The sequence below is a fragment of the Abrus precatorius genome, unplaced genomic scaffold, assembly GCF_003935025.1.
Source record: "Abrus precatorius isolate BTA unplaced genomic scaffold, Abrus_2018 Scaffold8, whole genome shotgun sequence".
NCBI lineage: Eukaryota > Viridiplantae > Streptophyta > Magnoliopsida > Fabales > Fabaceae > Abrus > Abrus precatorius.
The window spans coordinates 15,111,923-15,119,462 of NW_020874428.1; the positions used below are offsets into that span (position 1 = coordinate 15,111,923).

Here is a 7,540-nt window from a genome sequence, read left to right on the forward strand (position 1 = left end):
CAGTTTTCTGCAAGAAAGAAGTAATTGTCAGTTAAAAATTTTAGAACAATAGAATAATTCTATACTGCAGAAAGTTCAATCAAGCAGTTTGCAGAATTTTAATTTTTCTAATACTTCACATCATGCAATATGCTAATAATATCATTCAACATTCAAATACCAACACCCAATTGCACAACTTAGTCAAAACATGCAAAATCTAACAGTAGGATTTCAGAATGAACACTCCTATAAAATATCAGAGTAACGCAGAAAGATTATTACAGGCCTTGACCAAATTTTCAAAACAATTTTGTACTATCAGCAGTTTATTATCAAATTTACAGGTTTGTATTAATTTTGCAATCAAGTCTGTACTTCAGATTTTCTCAATTTAATGTCTAACTCAATTTCAGCATAGTCATGTATTCTAATTTCCAATCCCACAGTTTCAGAAAATTCTGTTGCTATCAATTCAGGCTCTGCAGAGATTTGGTTCATATAGTGTAATGTGATTTCAAATATCCCATCAATTTAACATACATGATAGAGAACACCTATTTAGAGTATTATCCATTTTATTTTGAACCAACTAACCTCAGAACATGAATTCAAGTTATCAGAACCTGTATTATACAGATGCAACAGTATAGATGCACAACATTAATCCATCACATTCATAGAAATTTTGATACTCCTAATTTGGAAGTTCAGGATGTGTTCACTGTCATAAAGAATTAGGGTAGCACACAGCAATATTTTCAAGTTTCAACCAATTTTCAAACATAACTTGCAACCCAATCATTTTCAGCAAAAAGTTATTTTATCAAAGTAATGCAGAATTGATTGTCCTGGTATTTTTCAAACATTCGATTGTATTACATGCAGTGTATGGTTGCAGTTAATCTCATTCAACAATTTTAGTTCAAACAATTTCACTGAAGTCTTTTTAGGTCATCCCAATTTCTGCAGAAATTTTATTCAAATATGTACAATGCAGATTCAAATGCTCAATAAATGACAGGGAAGACTTCTTCAGTGTATTGTTCCTTCAATGCCTCAGTACCCCATTCCACATTTTTCCAAAACTTCAAACATAGAAAACCCTAACTACAGTTACAGAGGGATGAGAGTAAGTGTACCTTGCAGGAAGATGTAGTATTGAATGAGAAATGCTTGTGGATTCTAGGTCGACACACACACAGAGTGAGATTTGCAGAGAAAACTTAGAAAGAGATGAAGTTTTAAGCGTGAAAAGTGTGTGTGCGTGCTCAGGTTAGGGATTATATATGATTATGCTGGCCACGTGACAATTTTTTAAACAAAAATGAACGTTGTAAAATCAATTGGTCCCAGCGTAATCACTATTATTCATAAGAGTGAATGTTCTAGAGAGTGGATTTTTCAGAGTGAGGCGCGCGTTATCACTATTGCTTAGAAAAGTGATAACGCGCAGCAAAGTGATAACTTTTTTTCACTAAAAGGAGTAACGCAGAAATATTGAAAATCTACTCACTTGTGCGTAACCACTTCTGACAGAAAAAGGGAGCGTTCCAGAGAGCTTATTTTCCCATCTGTCTCTGCGTGATCACTTTTATCAGTAAAAGTGATTGTTCCAGCAGAAATCCTCAAAATGCATTCTCTGCGTAGCTTCTTTTCTGCAACAAAGTGACTCCTTTCATTAACCAATTACTTTGAAACTCTCAATGAACTCACTTCTCACATTCTAATCCATCAAATACACACTTTAGCATTGAATCTCAATTCCAAATCTCTGACTATTTATCAGATTCAATTAAGAAAGACAGTTGTAGGAACATATATGCAGAACTTGGATAAAATTGTAAAACATGATTATACAGATTTCTAATTCTGCAGATACACATTAGACATTTTGGATTTCAATTCACATATCAATTTCATCTCAACAGAGATATGCACCAAAATCACATAGCAGAAGAACAGAAAATTGGAAGATCTGATTATGCAGAATTTTAACCCTTTGATTCACATTCACCACATCAATTCTCAATTTAAGCATCTAGATGCACCTCAGAAAATCAGATGCAGCAGAACTTGCAGGAAATTAAAAAAAATTGAATATGCAGAATTACAAATTGCAGAAACTATAGAATATGAAATGCAAACTCCTAAAACAATACAAAAGGCTTAAAATGAGTTAGAAATGTGAGTTGCCTCTCACAAAGTGCTTCTTTAATGTCACTAGCTTGACATTAGTTGTTCCTTACTCAAGAGGAACCAACTTCAAGCATGATATGTTCCTTGCAAACTCCTCTCCATGATAGATCTTCAATCTTTGCCCATTGACCTTGAATTCTCTCCCTATTTTCTGATCTTCTATAAGGATTGCTCCAAAGGGAGAAGTCTCCTTAATTAAAAATGGTCCAGACCATCTAGATTTCAGTTTCCCTGGAAACAATTTTAATCTTGAATTGAATAGCAGCACTTGCTGACCAGGTCTGAAATCTTTTTAGAGAATTAACTTGTCATGGATTCTCTTGGTTCTTTCATTGTACAACTTTGCATTCTCATAAGCTTCCTGTCTGAATTCCTCCAATTCATGCAGCTGCAGAACTCTCTTCCTTCCAGCACTTGACAGATCAAAGTTAAGCCATTTGGTAGTCTAATATGCTCTATGTTCTAGCTCTAGGGGTAGGTGGCAGGCCTTTCCAAATACTAACTGATATGGAGACATACCAATTGGAGTTTTAAAAGCAGTCCTATTTGCCCACAATGAATCATCCAGCCTTTTTGACCAATCCTTCCTTGAGCTGTTCACTACTTTCTCTAGAATTTGCTTGATTTCTCTATTTGAAACCTCCACTTGTGCACTTGTTTGTGGATGGTATGGAGTAGCAACCTTGTGCTTCACACCATATTTCATTAATACAGCTTCAAGATACTTGTTGTAAAAGTGAGTACCTCCATCACTTATCAGCACTCTAGGCACTCCAAATCTTGAAAAAATGTTCTTTCTTATAAAAGAAATTACTACCTTTGCATCATTTGATCTGGTGAGAATTGCTTCTACCCATTTAGACACATAATCCACTGCAACTAGAATGTATTCGTGTGAGAATGATGGAGGAAATGGTCCCATGAAATCAATCCCCCATACATTAAATAATTCCACTTCTAGGATGTTGGTTAATGGCAGTTCATGTCTTCTTGAGATATTTCCAGTTCTTTGACATTTATCACAGTTTTCCACATACTTTTTGGCATCTTTGAAGAGTGTAGGTCAAAAGAAACCTACTTGTAAAACTTTTGCAGCAGTCCTTGAACTTGCATGGTGGCCTCCATATTCTGAATTGTGACAATGCCATAATATCTCAGCTTGCTCACTTTGTGGAATGCATCTTCTAAGTAACCCATCTACTCCAATTTTGAACAGGTATGGGTCTTCCCACACATAGAATTTGCTGTCATGTAAGAACTTCTTCTTTTGCTGCCAAGTAAACCTCTTTGGAATGAATTGAGTGGCTTTAAAATTTACAATGTCAACAAACCAAGGCATGTTTTCCACTGCAAACAGCTTTTCATCTGGAAATTCTTCATTTATTTCCAATGATTTAGTGGTTAAACTCTCCAATGGTAATCTGGATAAGTGGTCAACAACACCATTTTCTTTCCCTTTCTTATCTTTGATCTCTAGCTCAAATTCTTGGAGAAGTAGAATCTATCTTAATAATCTGGGCTTTGCATCCTGTTTTGTCAAAAGGTATTTAAGAGCAGCATAATCAGTGTATACAATCACTTTTGAACCCATTAAATATGATCTGAACTTATTAAAAGCATATACAACAGCTAAACGTTCTTTTTCTGTTGTTGTGTAATTCACTTGTGCAGGATTTAACACTTTGCTTGAATAGTAAATAGCATGCAATTTCCTATCTTTTCTCTGTCCTAACACAGCACCCACTACACTATCACTTGCATCACACATGAGTTCAAAAGGTAATTTCCAAACTGATTTTGCAAGGATAGGTGCAGAAATTAGTTTCTCTTTTAAAACAAAAAATGCATGCAAGCAATTATCATCAAATATGAAATCTGCATCCTTTATAAGTAAATTACTAAGGGGTTTAGCAATTTTGGAAAAATCTTTTATGAACCTTCTATAAAAACCAGCATGTCCTAAAAAACTTCTAACTCCCTTAACATTGATAGGTGGAGGCAGTTTACTAATGACTTCTATCTTAGCTTGGTCCACCTCCATTCCTTTCTCTGAAATTTTGTGACCAAGGACAATGTCTTCTTGTACCATAAAATGGCACTTCTCCCAATTCAACACAAGGTTAGTGTCTTGACATCTCTGTAAAACAGTGGATGGATTACCTAAACAATCATCAAAAGAATAACCAAAAACAGAGAAGTCATCCATGAACACCTCTATGATGTTTTCTACCAAATCAAAAAAAATAGTAAGCATCCACCTTTGGAAAGTGGCAGGAGCATTACACAAACCAAATGGCATTCTCCTATATGCAAAGACTCCAAATGGACATGTAAATGCAGTTTTCTCTTGATCTAAAGGATCCACAGCTATTTGGTTGTATCCTGAATACCCATCAAGAAAACAATAAAATGAATGTCCAGCAAGTCTTTCTAGCATTTGATCTGCAAATGGTAGTGGTAAATGGTCTTTTCTGGTTGCATCATTTAACTTCCTATAGTCTATGCACATTCTCCATCCAGTCACAGTCCTAGTAGGGATAAGTTCATTCTTCTCATTAGGTACAATTGTCATGCCACCTTTTTTTTAGAACAACTTGGACTGGACTCACCCAATTGCTGTCAGAAATAGGGTATATTATTCTTGCGTCTAACAGCTTCATGACCTCCTTTTTAACTACCTCTTTCACGGCTGGATTTAACCTCCTCTGTGGCTGGATTTTTCTTCAAATAAAATTCTGTGCTTACAAATTGAGGTATTTATACCTTTCAGATCTGCAATACTCTAGCCAATTGCAGATTTGTGTTCTCTTAAGATTCTCAACAGTTTTTCCTCTTGTTCTTCCTTAAGTTCATTGTTGATGATAACTGGATTCTCATGTTTCCTCTTGCTCTAGCTTTTGCTTTTCCTCTTCTTTATCATCCTTTTCCAGCTTCTCCTTCATTGAATTTTCTGCAGATTTTTGAATTGGCAGAGCTTCCAATTGCTGCTACACTTCCATGATGTTTTCTTCATGTAGAAGTTCAGATTTGTCATTCCCTGTAGATATTATTTCTTCTAACACAGCAGTTCCATCAAATTCATTAATATGGTGTTGTGTAATAAAAGCATCTAGTATATCTACCTTCATACATGTACTATCTTCAATTGGATATTTTAAAGCTTCAAACACATTAAACACTACCTTCTCATCTTGAACTCGAAGCATAAGTTCACCTTTCTGCACATCTATTAAGGCTCTCCATGTTGCAAGAAATGGCCTTCCTAGAATCAAAGGAATATTAGAATCCACCTCCATGTCCAGAATTACAAAATCTGCAAGAAAAATGAATTTATCAACTTTAACTAATAAATCTTCAACAACTCCATATGGATAAGTGTATGATCTATCAGCTAGCTGCAGTGTAATGTTGGTGGGCTTCACTTCCTCTATGCCAAGTTTTTGCAGAACAGCCAATGGCATCAAATTTATGCTTGCTCCCAAGTCACACAATGCTCTTCCCATAGTGCAGTTTCCTATTTCACAAGGAATGCTGAATGATCTAGGATCTTTGAGTTTTTGAGGAAGCTTTCTCTTGAGAATTGCACTGCACTCCTCTATCAAAGGTACTGTTTTATCATGCTCTAGTTTCCTTTTCCTGGAAAGTAGTTCTTTCATAAACTTTGCATATGAAGGCATTTGCTCCAAAGCTTCTGCAAAAGGAATGTTAATCTGTAATTTCTTAAAGACATTCATAAACCTTTCAAATTGTTCCTCTTGTTTAGGATTTTGGACTCTTTGAGGATAAGGCAGCCTCTTGTATTTTTCTGGATCTATTGGCTTACAAGCTTCCTCAAAGAGTTGCTTTTTGGTTTTCCTCTCAGAATTCATAGGAATTTCTTCTTTTTCTTCTGAACGATCTTTCTTCAATAGCTTAAAATTTCCTATTGTAGATCTTGTTCAATTTTTCTCTCTACTGCATCATTTACTTTCTTTTCTACAGGTTTAGGACTTACAACTACAGCTCCACTTCTTGCAGTTATGGCTTGACATTGCTCCTTAGGATTGATTACTGTTTTGCTTGGAAATCTTCCTTCATCCTTGTTGGATAGTTGTTCAGCTAATTGTCCGATTTGTGTTTCCAGTTTCTTCATAGAAGCTTCTTGGTTCTTGAAGCTTGTTTGGGTCACCTTCATGAATTACAACATGGTTTCTTCCATCTTAGTCAACCTCTCATTCATAGGTTTGGAAAATTTCTGATTTCCTTGAGGTTGAGTGGATGGATTCCTCTGAAAATAAGGTTGTTATGTTGTTGGACCTGCATTAGAAAAAGGCAAATTTGAGTTAGAATTCTTGGCAGCAGAATATTGATTATTCCAATTAGAATACTGCTGAGTTCTATTATTTGAAAATTTAAATCCAGGGGGGATATGATGGCTGTTGTCTCTAAAAATTATTCATATAATTCACTTGTTCTTGTGGTTCACTTGTAGATGCCTCGCGTGCACCATTTGCATGGTTTCCTCCACAAAAATCACAGCTTAGCTGACTGGTAGGCATACTCCCTGTTTACAGGTTGCTGATTTGTTGAGTTAAGGCAGCTAATTGTTCTGAAAACAATTGATTTTGTAGCTGATTCTATGCAAGAAAAGTCTCCAAAACCTTAGCTTCATGACCAGAGTTTCATCCTTGATTCCTTGAATTTGAATTCTGATACATTGAAGTTGCCATCATCTCAATAATTCTTTGAGCTTCTTCCAAAGACTTTGTATTTAATGAACCTCCAGCAGCAGCATCAACCATTATTCTTGTTGCTGTATTCATCCCATTATAAAAAGTTTCTAATTGCATCCAATCTAGAATACAATGATGTGGACACCTTCTAAGCAATTCTTTGTATCTTTCCCAAGCTTCATACAATGATTCTCCTTCTTGCTGCACAGAAGATGTAATTTCTCCTCTCAGCTTAGCAGCTTTGGATGGAGGGAAGTACTTAGTTAGAAACTTATTCACAAGTTCTGTCTAGGTTGTGATGCTTCCTTGTGGTTGAGCTTATAACCAGCATTTTGCTCTATCTCTCAATGAAAAAGGAAATAGTCTTAATCTGATAGCTTCTTCACTAACTCCATTCATTCTTATGATGTCACATAGCTGCAGAAAATTTGAAATATGAAGGTTAGGATCATCAGAATTTACACCAGAAAACTGATGTTGTTGGACTAAGTGTAGTAAGGCAGGTTTAATCTCAAAATGGTTAGCTTGAATAGTTGGCCTAATTATAGAAGAGTTAAAACCTTGCATGTTAGGAATAGCATAGTCTCCTAATGTTCTAATTCTATTTTGCTCTGCCATCTCTATTGCTGGATTTGGTTGTCTCAAAGGTG

General features: G+C 35.5%; 1 non-coding gene across 1 annotated transcript; it reads left to right on the top strand.

The window, feature by feature from the left end:
* Window positions 1-7,017: 7,017 nt before the first annotated feature.
* LOC113848577 lies at window positions 7,018-7,124 on the top strand. Its single transcript, XR_003501841.1, has one exon. It is a non-coding gene; the product is annotated as a small nucleolar RNA R71 (small nucleolar RNA).
* The last annotated feature ends 416 nt before the right edge of the window (window positions 7,125-7,540 follow it).